Raw genomic sequence first — 16,494 nt, forward strand, 5'->3', positions numbered from 1 at the left:
ACGTCAGTGATGCTTGCAGCAGTCTTTACAGCAAAATTAATTTACATTATGGCTGTATTTCCAACTTTTTGTCAAAGGTTCTGTTTGTAAAATAAAACGTTAAGATAAACTATATTTAAAAACATACTGCTTAAAAGAATCATTTATTATTAGGTTGTAAGCCAATAACAATTTGGCAGGGGAAAATAAACATCTGTCCAGTTGACAATAATCCTGCACAGCTGCAGGTTGTCTAGGTCAGTTGGATGATACTTTTTAAACTATAACTTCAACTATACTTTATACTTTAACTATAACTTCCTTCAAAGCTTTTAGTTTTGCAGCTTCACCCATTCATCTTTCTATTTAGATGCCCCACCAGCCACTGTTCTGTCCTTCACTGTAGGTAGGTGTACATCAAATACATAAAATAGTGGTTCTCTGAAAGATGTGGTTTCATTTGATCCCAAAATCTTTTTTTTCCTCATTGCATCTAGGTCACAATTTTGCTTTTTGGTAACTCCAGGCATGCTTTCACATAGTGCAGTTTGTGTAATGGCTTCTTGTATGCCACCCTCCCTTACAGGACAACTTTACTCCTTTGAACTCTACATCAAAAACTACTGTTTTGTGTGGCTCCTCACATGTTTTCTTGTTTGATTCTTGTGGTTTGCTGATCTCCATTTCCACAAGCTGAAGGCTGCAAGAACTTGTTCGGAATATATGTTTCTGGTTTGTTTAATTTTCTCGGGGAAGTGAACTCTAGCATGACCCCTTGCTCTGATGGTTCTAACAGCAAGACATTGGCTTAAGAGTGGTCCCTGTAATGGTTTTTGGAAATATGACCTGCCACCTGAGATCCAACTTCAGCTGTGGTTGTGTAACACGGATGGTGTGTTTTGGTTTAAGCTATCACCTTCAGAACCCAAGTGAACTTCTGGTTAGAAGCTGACCATTATTAACCTTTCCTGCCTTGTAGTGTGATGTAGATGAACAAAACCTTTTTTTTCTCCTAAGTTTGCATACCTGTAAAGATTTTTAGTTTTAACAAATCTTCATTTTTAAGGTTCTATGTGGTTCAATTCTAGAGATATAGGTAATACTCCAGGAGTAAATTGTTAAACTGTACACATTAAACAGGAGATTAATTAGCATACAGCTGTTTTTTTTTTAAGGAACGTCAAAAGAATAAATAATTAAGTTAGAACTCTATCTTGTTTTTCTCTGTCAAAACAATTCCATAGCTCATACCTTAGTGCCATTTATTATTTTTCCTACATTTTTATGCCTGCAAGTATTAAAGATATCTCAGTATGATTCTGGTTCTTAAACTTTTATTTTGGAAACATTATTTTCAAGGCCCTATATGGCTCAATCCCTGAGATTTGGGATCTCAATGCAGCTTCTGTTAAAATTGTTAAACATCGCACCTTTCCACTGGTCAAAAACCATCTGACGATCACTATGTATCCGATACTTACTGTATTTAAAGATACATGTTTAAAGAATAAATAAATGTTGAAATTTGAGTAGTAACCTTTTTCCACTCTATCAAACAACTGCACAGAACAGACTGTCTGTCTAAGCGCCAAAAAACACAAAAATTAACAGGCTGAGGAACATTAACTTGATCTCACTAGTCTATTCATAAAATTCTACATTTGAATCAGTTTCAGGGATATTTGGATTTTGTTCATTTTAAAAGCTTCTAAAGCTATCAAGAATTCAAATGTGTAGTACTGTATCAACTACATGTTTGAAACAAATCCCACACCTAAAAAGGTCACTCTCCTCGCACATTATATTCACATCAGTTAACCAAGATTTGCCTCGCCTGATTAAGCATTAGAACTTTTTTTTCATTGTTATATAACATGTAAAGCATAGTCATAGAGTCTACTGCTAAGGGACTTTGAAATGTTTTACATCTTTTCACATTTGAAACCCTAGGTAATTCTGAACCCTGAGTAAATAGGAATCGTAAGTAATCTTATTTTAAGTTTCAAGTTGCTCATACTAGCACTACATTCCTAAAACCTGGGTTACTGTTAATATATGAAACCGCTTTCAAATGCATGATCGCTTTTTACTTTAACTTTGGAGATTCACGATGGCCCAAACTTTATTTTATTAGAACGCTTTATTATCTTTCCGTGTCTTTCCGAATACAGACACGAACCCATTCCACCCACGTTTATTTGTGATCTGCCATTATTGCTCTTGTCCCTGCTTGTTTCTTCACAATACCCGTAGATCTTCTGATGGTTCAGCTGGTGCCTAGGACATGGGCAGGTATACGTTATGCAAATATTGAGGGCGTAACTATTAGTGATCACGACTGCTACATCACAGCCGGTGTTACGTTCAGATTAGTCTGTTTTTCAGTTGTCTTTTTTAATTCACACGATTCACATATTTTGGAGGTTTTTTGAATCACACTAAGCCATGTTGAGATTTCGGGTTTTATTTCAGTTAATCTTGCATTTCTAATTCAAATAAAAACTATTTTTTAAAAAAATCTTACGACTCTAAACACATTTACACAGGCAGAAAATGCAATTCCTACATTGCTGTGTTAGAATAAATAAATTAACATTAAAAAAATATTTTAGAAGAGTTATACTTTATTAATTTATCAATAATGGTCCCAATTTCTCTGTCTGGGTTTATTTTGTGATAAAAATTGTTCTAAAGATATGACGCGTTTTAAATGATTTTAAAATAAATCTACAAAACTGCATGAGTTTGACTTAATGTAAATGAGAATATACTCAATAAAAACTAGAAACTTCCATGTTTTCCTTAAGGACACATTGCAGAATTTTCATGAGTCAGCTTTAACGGTGAACATACAAAAAAAGCCCAAATCCTCAACCTCTTTGCAGCCAAACAGATGAACTGTAATGGATTTAATCCTGGACAGGAATAGTTTTAACCTGAACAGACTCTGATGTTCTAAGCAGTGGTAAGAATAGGACTAACCTAGAAACCTGGATAAATAAACACTCGTGCTTACACAGACACAAGACCCCACTCAAGCCTAAGAGATGAATATTCATGGTTTAAAAGAGGTCTTAACCTGAAACACTCATCTGTGCATTATATGCACTCTCTCACGTTAACATTTTCAGTTGGCTGTAGTAGGTACTTTAATAAGTGTAATCAGATACAACACTTAATAACAGCTGGAGATCAGTCTGTTTAAAAGGGGTCAGGCATTCATGATTACATTTTTCCACTTATAATTCTATTGAAAGGTTTTTTTGTTGTTTTTTTGCTTTCCTGAAAACATCCAACATACCTATACAATTTTAAATCACAGTAATTTCAATAAATGTTCATTATGGTGTAAAGAAGAACATAAAGCGAAGAACATTTACGTGATCGAAGAACAGTATGACTGATTTTTGTGAAGCGGGTTTAAAAGGATAGTTCACACAAAACTCTGTCATTCTGAAAATTCTGTCATTGATTACTCACCCTTATGCGAGTATCTTCATTTTTTGTGTGAACTATCCCTTTAAGCACACATTATAATCAATGAAGCTGTCTATACTCTGTATGATAAATAAACCTCTTACTTACATTTTCATTTTATTCATGACAGCCGTAATGGATTTTGTTTAACTGACTGCGCAGCAACATTTTGTCCCAAGCCCCTGTTAATTTCCGACCCGTTGTGAACTCTCCGCCTATGATCACGGCATCAAGGAACATTTCACTCTTCGTGATATGACCTCTTTAGGCTCTCTCTGTGCCTCCATCCGGCCTTACGCGGCATCATTCTGATGATTACTCAAAAGGACAATGATTTATATTAAGATTTACCAAATTCATCTCTGAGGCAACACAGCTAAACACAGACACACACAAACTCACACTCGCTTGTACTTAAAAAACAGAGACAAAGAAAAAAAAAAAAAAAAAAACAGGGAGAATGATTATGTCTCTTAATCATACACCCATTGGCACATTACATAAAAAGCAGAAAAACGTAGGCTGGGGGAAAATGGAGGGGGATGAGAAAGAGACCTAGAGGAAAAAGAAACAAAAAGAGAGCACTTAAAGGAGAGAGGAGGGAGGATGGGGGGGGCAGAGGCATTTGAGCAGAGAATGACGTCTGTACGAGGGGTTATATAATCGTGCACTGAACATTGCGTATGTCACCATTAGAAGGTTACAGAGAGTGACATAAATACCAGACATTCCCTCTACAGTCATGTGCAGCATACTTCCACTCGCTTAACGTAATCATAAAGCCACAATACAGCTGCTCCTGCCCCGCGAGCCCTTCTACGGCCATTAGATCTGTAGTCAGAGAGACTTATCTGCCCCAACACCATCTACAGCCGTTCACAAGTGCTCTGACTGGGCATCTCTGTCAGGTTTGAGCTCATCATTTACTCCCCACAAACCCATCTTACATGGAATTCACCATCAAACATAAAAAATATATATTTTACATAAAGAGAAAGCAAATCAACAAAATACCATACTCAACTCTCATATTCTTCAGTCCTTTTAAATTAATATTTTTATTCAGCCAGTTCAATTGTAATCGGTAAATACATTTATAATGTTACAAAAGATTTCTATATTAAATAAATGCTGTTCTTTTGAACTTAATCAGAGAACATCCTGAAAAAGCATAATGATTTCCACCAAAATGTTACTTAATCGTCAAATCTAAATCGATATTAAAATGATACATTAGAATGATTTTTGAAAAGATTTCCGAAGTAATGGCTGCTGAAAATTCAGCTTTGCCATTACAGGAATGAATACAAGTTTAAAACGTATTCAAAAAGAAAACAGCTATTTCAGTCTTTTCACTGTATCTCAGCTCCTCTCTAAAGCCATATTACAGCCTTGTGTGAGGAACACGCTGAAATTGTCTTCATTATTTCAGTATTACTGTAAATCTTGCATCACTGACATCAATATTTCACGTTACTGTATGTAGAATTGACAGGCAAATTCTACAGCTTCAGAGTAAAATGATCCCAGTCGTTCCTGTGTAACTGCATTACAATGCATGCACAATCTCTTTATATTGAATCTAGGACTTTATAATATTTGCATGCTGCAAAAGACCCATTATGAACTGTTTATACTTTCCTTAAAAAGCCAGTGACTCTTACAAATGGCCCACGAACCGTTTTAAACCTTGAATGTCTTTCCAGAGAGTTCTCTGGCACATGCGACTCATGGCTAAATAAATTTACTGGATGCAATGCTCACATGACAATCACAATGAATTTCCATTGAGTGCTTCACCTGTCCCACTTTTCCCTGTGACGCTGATACAGAGCGGAGCTACAAACTGGAAAACCATCCAAACACAGTAAAGCCACACGAAGACATTCGATTACGAAGAGTGAATGCTGATAAAAGTTAAGCAATAAGCACAAGCAAGCACGTCTGGATAAACGACCACCGATGTATTTTTACAGAATGCTATACCTGAATGTGACTTCATGCTATCTACGAACATAAAAAACAAGCATGACCAAGAGTCAGTGACAGTGAGTAATGATAGGCTGATGGTGGTAGCAGTGACCTAATCCCAAATCCATGACACATCCCGCTCTGTGCTGACACTTTGATATGATCACTGCAAATAACAAAGCATACCGAAACTAATGAGGCACAACAGAGATATTCTTAGCTTGGTTCTGGCCTTGCAGCAAAGTAGTTTATCAATGAGCTTTCTTCTCATCAGAGAATTTATAATCATGACTGGGGGTGGTGGTAGACATTTAGCACCATCTTTTAACCTTCATCTCTCATTTATTACACCAAGAGAGGAGGTAATCTCAATAGCAATGGCTATGTTTGAAGAGTTTTAGAGTTTTAGGGTAGATTTATAACGTTGTAGTTGAAACAAATGCTGTTTTTAAAGGTTACAAATACTCAAAGGAGTTTCATATTTTGCCATAAAACATAAAAAAAAGTGTGGAATATCTAAAGAAGCCACACTGCCAAGTATAAATCGGCTTAATTTAAAATCAGTAAATCGCAATGTCTGTCTGCTAACTGTTTGGTTTGCAGTCTGTTTGTGATGTTAATATGATTTAGAGAGGGCAAACTATATGTGAACAGTCAGATAAGAACTGAGAGGCTTATCAGAGGGAGCAGCTTTGTTTATTATTTTGCTATACGTGTTGTTTCAGTTAAATAGCTGATTTTAAAATGTTAGGTCTATGTATTAGCAGTACATGAAATCTTTAGAAAATCTGCTGGTATAGGGAAGATGACGACTGCTTTACTGCCGCATTCTTTATCTTCTGCATATTCAAATGAAACATGCAATTAAAATTATTAGTGCAGTTTAGGACTCTACAACCTGTTAAACATATTTAACCATGTCTAATTCGGCAGTATTCGACAGATATTTCCTCCAGAATGGCATGAAATTGTGAAGAAGAAAAAAAAATAAATAAAAAAAGGCCTTTATCTAGGCCTTTATCTCAGGGTCTCGTGTCTGCCTCTTGACAAAGGTTAGCATCTACTAATGGGGAAGAGTGAGTTAGAGAGTGTAAAAAAAAAAAAAAGAGCAAGATCAAAGAAAGACAGGAAGTGCAAGTAATGCCTCAAAGTGTGTCTAATTTAAGCATGAATGTAGGAATTGAACAGCTCGACTCTAATTGATTAGAGTCAAAGGAAGGACAGAGCACTGAAGAAACGAGCAAGAAAACACGAATAATGAAGAAGAGGCACATGACATATTTGAGTAAAATATAGCAATATGCAATAAAATAAATGAAAGAGGCAGATAAAAGAAGTGTCCAGCGTTTAACTGTGTTGCGGTCACATTTACGTCACACCAGTAAGAAGCTTTTAGAAGACAGTAGTAAAATCCCTCGAAATAATAAAAAAAAAAAGTTCCAAAAAAAGAACTGTGCTGCTTTTAAACTGTGTTTCACAACCCTGAGTAGAAAACATTCACACTGAATTCATCTGTCAAGCTTGTACAATTATCTGAGCGACCTCAGGGCAAGACGGCATGTCGGCATGAGCTTAAGAAACAAAGGCCGGCAACTATAATAGTTTGCATGTATTACCACAGTGTATGCTATTATTGCTATTGCTATTGTTTTTGCTACTTTATTGCTATTAGTAAAAAAAACTAGATTAAAACAACAATTATAGCAACAAATTTTTATTAAAACAACAACATATAATGTTTAAGACGGTGATTTTTACTTTTGTCAGTACCAGCAATCTGACCTTTGCTGCATATGGTCTGTGCCCTCAGATCAAAGACCTTCACTGCATTAGACCATACTACTCGGCATCTTTGAAAAACATAAAGTCATCATAGGCATAACAAAACAGCTTTTAGAAACTGTTTACAGAATATAGTTTTATAGGCTTACAGTCTAACTATAAAGCTGCGTCATACAAACACCAAGAGGCTTCACAAATACTTTGAAAGTTCGCCTCAACTGCCACTAGGGGGCATTTAAATTTACATGGGCTTAGCGTGTTGTTTTTATCCAGTGTGATTTTAGTGTTTCATTTGCATTGTTTTTCTTTTGAAGTAATATTTTTCATGATTTTTTTTAAATTGGTAGCTTTTCATCAACTCCCTGACCCTTCAGGATTAACAAACACTAGTTTGGACCCAAAACTATAGCAATCAGTCGGTCACATACAAGTTTGCAGACAGTAAAACTGTGAAAGTGTCAAGCCATTTGTGTTGTGTTAAGATGTGTCATAAACAGAAACGGCACCTAGCACAGGTATCCTGGACTTTGTAAGGCACAGTAAAGTTAATGTCGTAATGCCATTTCAATCAGTACACACACACACACATAAATATACATATACGTGTGTGTTTCAAAGATGAAAAAGGATATAACTATTTTAAAAAAAATTACACTGATTTCAATTGTTGTAGTTTTTTAAATAATTGCAATTTTTTGTTTTTGTTATTCTGAGCCAAAAATAAATATTGTCACACATTTTCCTGTGATTTACTAAATCTGCCCACTAAAATGTCATTTGAAAACTTAAGCAGGCACTTTACTTACATTTAATGTGTTTTCTATGCTTTCTATGGACATTAAATCCCTTTTGGTTTATTTCTTTTGACCCATGTATGTATGCGTGTGTGGCTGTGTGGGTTTTCCCTATCAATGTTTCATTTTTCTTCACTTTCTCTCTTCCCTTTATTGTACCCATTCTCTGCCTGTCTTTGCTGAGTCTCTTTCCTTTTTATCTGTCAACTCAGTTTTTTAGCCTCATGCTCTGTTCACATAGCTGTAGATCTGACACAGAATTTGAACATTCACCACTGCTCTAAAAGCTCTTAAAGAGCCGGCACTTCTTTTAAAACACTCAGGCGCAGTAGCGTCTCACTGCCATTTCTGCCTGCCGAGTCACAATGACATGCTTGCCTGCATGCTAGGGCGAAGCTTGCAGGCCATGCCCCAGTAACCCAGTTTCCCCAGTGCGATAGCTCCGTAACAGCCCAGCAGTGGCCACTGTGTCATCTGTTACCTAACACACACACACACACACACACTCAAACCAGAGGGGGTGTACCTGTCATATGCCCTCACCACCCACAACCCCAAGTTTCCGCTGAGGTTTTTTTTTTTTTTTTTTTTTACTTTGTGAGTCACTGTATGAGATCTTCTAGTAATGAGGGCCTTTATGCAGAACAATTTAACATTTAGAGCAGAACAGGGCACATCTAACTGCCCACACAACGCAATGGATATACAAGACTGAAGAAAGAGAATGATTGAACATGCACATTCATACAGCACAAAAGGAGATAAAGACTATATAAAACACTAAAGCCTTTAAAAATATATATGCAATATTATGAAGTGGTGACGATGTGCTAAACAATGACTGGCGACATGAGAGTGACCCAATCAAAAGCCAGGAAAGTACTACAGGTTTTGAAAAAAAACAAAGAATCAAATGGACTGCATCCAAAATCTCCCCTTATGTCCTCATTCTCCATTGCCTTCATCACTCCGTTGACATAGACCACTAATTAAATGAATGAAAAACAAGCGAGCAAATTTAGACTTTGAGTGCATTGGAAATGCTGTGAATGACATGTGGAATTCATTCGGCATGACACACAGTGCATGGGTACTTTCTAGATGTTACACTAACTGTAAACTATTTTGAGGTGCATTATGGGATTGAATGTTCACCATTTCTCTCTGTTTCGGACCCCAGTACAAATGGTTGTCCCCTTAAAATAGTGTACTATGTAAGGCTATTGGGGGGCCGTTTGGACAACATGTGACTGTTTGACTGCAAACAACTATTATTCTTTCTTGACCAATACTGAATTTCCGTGCAAAAAAGGACCCCTGATTTAGGACCCAACACAGCACATTTAAAAAAACACCATATTGCTTTATTATTTTAAGTGACCACGGGGTGATAATCAGCACATTAATAACATGGCTAATTAAGCATGACTTAGAATGATTCACTATCTTTCCCTTTCCATCTCCCACCCCTACTCAGTCACTACAAATATGCCTGAAAATAAATATGCATGTTATTATCAGGATTTGCATCACTCAAGGCAATAAATTGAAAGTACATATAAAAATTCTCATGAAAAAAGACACAAAAAAAAGTCTACAGCAATGTAGGGTTTGAATGAAACATAGCATCTCATGCTCTTTGTAGGCTTGACAGTAAACAAAAGGAAACATTATGTAAGAGGACCATCACTGAGGGAAAGAATAACAGGTGACAGTGTTCATAGGTTTTAAACCAGCTGCGCAGGTTTTAATCTAATATGATATCTGATGGATCTGATACGCTCATTCAAGAAAGATCAGAATCTATTGTAAGTGTTGCCTAAAGCAGATACATGCTTGTTTTATCCTGCCAACTGTTTTTTTTTTTGTTTTTTTTTTTGATGCTCTGCTTACAAAAAGCTCTTGGATTATTAGATGGCCACATACTTTGATACATGAGCAAAAGGGCTTGCGTGTTGTGACCACATTTCCCCTTCCACTTTTTCCGTCAGGTCTGTTCATTTATATATCACTTTTCAGTGCAGTCATCAGCAGTGTGCAACATCAAACTGGATCACGCAACGGCCATAAAGTGCCAACACCAGCAGCTATCTGGCCAGCATGTTTACATCCTTCTTGGAATCTGTATGCCCACATGGAATCGAGACTTCATTTAGACATTTCATCTCATTCTCTTTACATAAATGTCACCATCTCTTTATAGGGGAATTAGGACCCACAAAAAGCACAGAGTGTGCACCATCTGCTGGCCTCACTAATACTTCTTCCAGCAGCAGCCTATGCTTCCCCCATCCCGTTACCAACCAGACTCAACTCCGGTTTAGATTCAACGGGAATGGTGGGGGGGTTTAAAAAAAAAAAAAAAAAAAAAAGCTTCTAGTTTTAGTCTAAACCTATGTTGGGCATCGCATTGTTTGTCAAGTGCTGTACATCCAAGAAACACAGCTCAATTGATTTGGAAAAATTAGGATGTTTTTCAATTCGGCAGAGCACTTCTTCACACCAACGCATTATCAAACATTCATTTGATTCCTTGTTATTTAAGTTACATTCAGGCAACCACAGGATAAAGGAAAAACAGACTGAGGACTGACAACTGCCCTCGTGCTGTGCCAGGCATAGACAAACTACACAAACAATAAAGCCTTTATAGCGCAATCAAACAAATCACCAATCTCAAATAAAGCTCGATTTGCGTCCGTCTGTTAACTTCGTCCAGAACTAGCGACGCCAACCAATTAACTACATAAATGAACAAGCGAGACCAAAGTGATTTAAAAAAGCGAAAAGTGACCAGCAAAAAAAGGAAAAAATCTGGAGGAGTAAGCGTGAACACCGTCAGCGGTGAACTTTTTATTCCTCTCAACGAAATCCAGGGCATGACGTCACTGCCACCGGCTCATGATTCTCAAGTCATGTGTTACATAACTTGCAATCTTTTCATAAGTGCTTTTATTCTGATGGTTATTGCGTTCAAACTTTTAACGGGCATATCGGAATTGTTAAAAGCATTATCTGTGACTTCGGTCCGTAGGAGGCTGTAAAAAAAAAAACCCAGAGTAGATAGGATTGGATTTTACCCTGCTGTTCCTCTTGACCTCCATTAAAAACACACAGCGAGACGTCAACTCGGCCAGTGAATGAATATGTATATGCAGACTCACATAATCTGTCCAACCATCTGACACTTATAGATAATCGCTTTCCTGGAATATGCCATGTCACAAGTACACAGACTGTCCTTAACAATTAAGAAACTAATTACTTAATCACAAAGAGAACACCGTAAATGTGTTTCAAGAAAAAAAAAAAGTACCTTTCGCTACTAATGAAACAAGACATAAACACTCGCGTTCTATCTGTCGCAACTTTAAATAACGTCCACAGCCCCGTGTAAACCCGTTATGGGCGCTCGCACCGGGCGGCTTTAACACAATGACACACTTCTTGTGTGCTCTAATTTCACAAACTAAACCAAGCAGCAACCAGCAGTACTCACCTAATCAGACAGGCAGCAACGAGAACCCGACTTCAACAGAAAAGTTGCTAGGAATCTCCAGCGACGAGACACACCGAGAGCGTTTTTTGCCTTCCCTGCCTTACACATGCAATCGGGTTACATAACCGGCACCGTTTCTGTGGGCAATGAGTGACTTCCAGGGCGCTTTTTTCATTCACTGATGTTCATTTTCCAACGCACACACCTCATGCTTTACGTCATCAGCCGTCGTCACACCTTAAAAGGAGCGAAGGGGCGTGGCCGGACCGGATTCGCCAGAGTCGGCGGAGGGGACCGCGGCGGGTGTGCGCTCGCTCTCTCCGTTCTCAAACGGTTTGAACGGCGGCCAGAGAATGTCATCGGCGGAGAATTAAGGAGGCCGTGTCTCAGTGAGGCAAGCTCTTCGTGTGGAAATAAAGGGGGGAGCCTGGGTTACAGATTTAGTAGGTTATTACAAATACCATTAGACTGAACGCAGTTTTAAAAAATGTCATAGCTACGCTCGAGGTTCCCAAGTGACGTGGGAGTTCTGTAGGCTGTTATGTTATGTAAGGGACTATTGTTTCATAAGGTGTATTTCGCAGCTTATTAGTTTGCGGCTGTGAACGATGCCTTGAAATATTGCGTCACCAGTAACCCTCATCTGGACGAACGGGTTTAAGCGAGTACGGCGTTGGGGCTGGGGTTGCCTATGTTTAGTGGGCTATAACTTACCAATATGCATATGCGTCAACATCGTGTTTTTTTTTTTTTTTTTTCAAACGTTTCTGCAAACATAAAAGTTAGATTACACGTTGGTCAGAGCGAATATTTACAACGGTCTCCAAATAGATTTCGACTAACACGTTTGTTGGGTTTGTCTGTGGAGGTAACCATGGAAACAGTCCGCCACTAACGCCCTTTTCAAGTACGCCAACACATTTAAAAAAAAAAAAAAGTAGGCTACTGTCATCGTTCAGCGTTTCATTAGCCTATCACAAAATATGCGTCCCCTCGCTTACTTTGAAGACGGTGACCGCCAGAAATTCACTGCATAGTTTGTACCCAGAGCTGCAATCATTTCACCCCGCGAAGTCGTTTTCTAAACCGTTAAAATGAAAAATGTTCGCGCGCGTAAACACGAAGAAACAATTCTTCGAAGCGGAACAATTTTCTTTCAAACTGTACACAGATCAGCAGGCGGGAGGGGGTTTAATTGGATCGTGCTGCTGTGGACTGTAACTAGGTCATGTCAGACAGTGATTGCCATCTGCCGACGGTCCTCTCAGCGGTGCTTGGTCAATGAAACGCGCTCCGGCAGTCGAGGACAGTCAGCTGTAGTCCAGAGGCATAAATCACACAACTGATCCATACTGAGTCACTCTTGTTGTGCAACCTGTAAACGTATAATTTACCAGATATACACAAACAATGAAATAAAGTACATAAAGAACAGAATTAGTAACTAGCAGGTGTGGTTGCCAGAACTTGCTCATAATATGTACGCTCTAATTTAAAGCCCCTTTACAGTAAACCGCTAATGTCAAATGTATAGATAATTAAAAGTAGTGGAAAAATAACACACACTGACTTAATTTCATCATTAACCTCATTCTTGAAGTCTTTGGCAACTTAAGACAGCAGAGAACGTACATAGCCTACACAAAACACCAAGATGATAACACATGGTATATTGAAAGAATGCAGTAAAAATCAAGAGAACAAAAGATAGCACAACACCCCGTGTACAAAACAATTAAATACATTAAATGGTTTGTGCAGGGGAATTCTGGGAATTCCCCTTTCAAATAAGGTAATGATCCTACATGGATTGCCTTATTTAAGGATAGTTCACCCAAAAATAGTCATTCTTGTCATCCGCAGGTCTTTTCAAACCTAATATATATTGTTAAGATGTATGTTGGTAAGTAACCAACTGTTTTGGGTGAACCATAATTTTTAAATAATGTCTTTTGTGGAAATGATGACAATATTTTCATTTTTGGGTAAACTTATTTCAATATACATTTTGTTTTTCTGTTAAGGTCATTCATTCAGACCACAGCCCTATCTTGTAGATGTATTACCCTTTAAAATATAATTTTACGCAATATACAGTCAATTACAATGCATTCATTTAGTGACTGTAGGAAATACATAATGCAGAATATACTCATTACACACAGTATACATACGTACTATAAATAGTGCTAATTTTGTACATAACTATATATGCATACAACAGGATTAGATTTTCTTTTAGTTTTTTGTAACATCAAGGAAATTGAGACATTGCTGTCCCAGTGCCCTGGCAGAATACCCAGTGAGTCAGTGTACAGGCTTACTGCAATGTACCAGCCTAAGCTCAATGCGTAACTGGTCCAAGATCAGCATGAAAAATACAACTCTGTGCCCAGCAAGTCATGATAGCTAGTTCTAGACCAGTAGTCTTGATCATTAGCAACAGCAAATCATTATTGATCAGAAATGACAGTGCATAAATCATAATAAAACTCATCACTGAATGCCGAGCACATAGACATTTCTCTTAGGCAGACAGTTTATATAAATGTGTTTACAAGCCTCAAATTAGCTTCTGTGGATTACTCTGAGAGAATTTAGAATTATTCTTTCTTTCCGTCTCATTTCTCTCTCTCTCTCTCTCTCTCTCTCTCTCTCTCTCTCTCTCTCTCTCTCTCTCTCAGACTGAACTTGAAGGAATCGCTCTGAAAAATTCCAAGATAATATGAGAGAGAAGCCAGTCTCCATGGCAATGGTCGCTAGTCGGTGAATCACCCTTAGTTACTTTTGAACAATCAAAATACAGGATGAGAGCCCAAATTGTGTCCATGGCAACTTAGTGGATGTGTTCCACTTAGGGAACAGGATTCTGGTTCTGCAGGTTGAGACGGGACTCATACTTCAACCAGAAATATTCGTAGACGTCTGAATCAGTTTCTGGCTCCTGGTTTTGCTTCAGATCCCATTACAGCACTACAGTAGATCTGTTCCATGAGACACTTAGCCAACTACAGCTGTGTCACATATCGAGTGAGAATCACTAAAGATGAGCAGAATTATACGAATACTGCATTAGATGCATTTTTTCTATTACGTAAGAATGAGGTGACGTGGCCAACTGCCCAACAGCCAAAAACTGACTAACAATCTTTAATGGACATGTCCTTTCTCTACTTTAATTGAGCTTTCTGCCATGTGTATCATCAATAGATATATGATTTGTATAAGAAATATAAATATATATCAATTATTTATTTTAGATGAGCTCATTATATAATTTATGTACAATTAGCAATGAATCAGAGTGTTGGTTGCACGGTACTCTATGTGTGTTAGTCTGAACGGATCAAGACTTTTCTGACCTTTGTCAGGTCACGTATTGTCTAACAGTAGAAAGCTACATTCACATGCACACAGGAAATGGGGAGGATTATACAACATCCTCTCACCTCTCTGCATGTGTGTTTACACGACGGGAGTGAGTCACAGGGAATAATAGGGGAAGATTCATACGCACACACATACCCACCCATAAATTCAAGCACGTATGCACCCTCACAGATACGTACACACAGACCTGGATTAATAATTATAATGATGACGCACAAATGGATGAAATATCTCCGTCATCTTTGTGTGTCTGGGGAGGCAGGAGTGATGAGAAACAATGATGGAAACAGAAATAGACTAACTGCTAGTGGTTCCATCATGTGCTGTGTAAATTTCAGGTCAGGACTGCTATGTCTGAGGAACAGTTGGATAACAGCTATCCTTGCCCTATTTATCTGTAACTGCCCCCCACTGAGGAGATAGTTGCTTCCAATAAGACCTGTATTTTTCATTCATTCCTCTTTTCTTCCAACGTCCCCTCGGTTCTTTTCTCTTCTGTATGTGCCAAAGTATTGCTGCACTAACATTAACCTGTGACCTCTCCATTTACTGTCTCCATCTACTGTGTTATCAAGACATGTTTAGACCATGTAGGTTCCATTTTTTCCAGTAGTACAAGACTCGGATGTCTGTACCTGTCTAAATACCGATCCTGAAGATGGAGCCAGTTTATCTGCTTTCTTAGATATCAGATGCTTATTCACACACTTTTATCCACGCTTACATCGGAGGTGATAGCAGTAGGAATTGAACTGGCAGCTATTCAGTTACCTTTGATGAGCTATAACTATACCACCTAAATTTCAACAAACTCAAATAAGTAATAATTTGTGAAGTAAATTTGCAAAAGTTAAACTTCAAGTGTAAGAAATCAACTGATTCTGATCTCAGTACGTTCAGGTAAAATTATATACACAGATGGCCATGAATGCAAAATTCACTTTTTAAACATTTTCAAAGATTTTATATTTTAAACAATGCTTTTATTTTACAACAATGCTTCACTCTACAATATTAACACTAGTGGATTGTTATTTTTGTCAAATAGTCAAGTTTTGTTTGTTCAGAACTATCTAAATTATTTAAAAGAATAGTTTATCATAATATGAAAATGTATATGTCCTCAGGCCATTCCATGGTGTAGATTCGTTTATTTCTTCATCAGAACAGATGGGAAACTAAGCATTTCACCACTTGCTCACCAATGGATCCTCTGCCAATGCATGTGCCGTCAGAATGAGAGTTAAAACAGTTGAAAAAAACATCACAATAACCCCCAAAAAATAATCCATTCAAGCAATCCACACCAATCCCGTCCATCGGTTAGCATCTTGTGAAGTGAAAAGTTGCATATTTGACATTTTTAACTTTAAACCATTGTTTGTGGCTAAAATTCAGGTATTTTCTGCACAATATTACTCATTCTGATGGCACCCATTTGCTGCAGAGGATCCAGTTTAAGTGATGTAATGCTAAATTACTCCAAATCTGTTTCAATGGCCTGAGGGTGAGAACACTGTCAGCAGATTTCCATTTCTGAGTGAATTAGTCCTTAATAAAAATGTATAAAATATGAGTCCCATATATTTTATTATGTAACAA

General features: G+C 37.7%; 1 protein-coding gene across 1 annotated transcript in view; it reads right to left on the reverse strand.

Annotated features, from left to right (window-relative positions):
- The window catches only part of npas2 (neuronal PAS domain protein 2), a 46,902-nt gene extending 35,236 nt beyond the window's left edge, over nucleotides 1-11,666 (reverse strand). Inside the window, exon 1 of the mRNA XM_043238929.1 lies at nucleotides 11,503-11,666. The gene's annotated coding sequence lies outside the window, so the exon portion shown is untranslated. The remainder of the gene's footprint in view (nucleotides 1-11,502) is intronic.
- Nucleotides 11,667-16,494: the final 4,828 nt, after the last annotated feature.

This window comes from Puntigrus tetrazona, chromosome 5 (genome assembly GCF_018831695.1).
Source record: "Puntigrus tetrazona isolate hp1 chromosome 5, ASM1883169v1, whole genome shotgun sequence".
Lineage (NCBI taxonomy): Eukaryota > Metazoa > Chordata > Actinopteri > Cypriniformes > Cyprinidae > Puntigrus > Puntigrus tetrazona.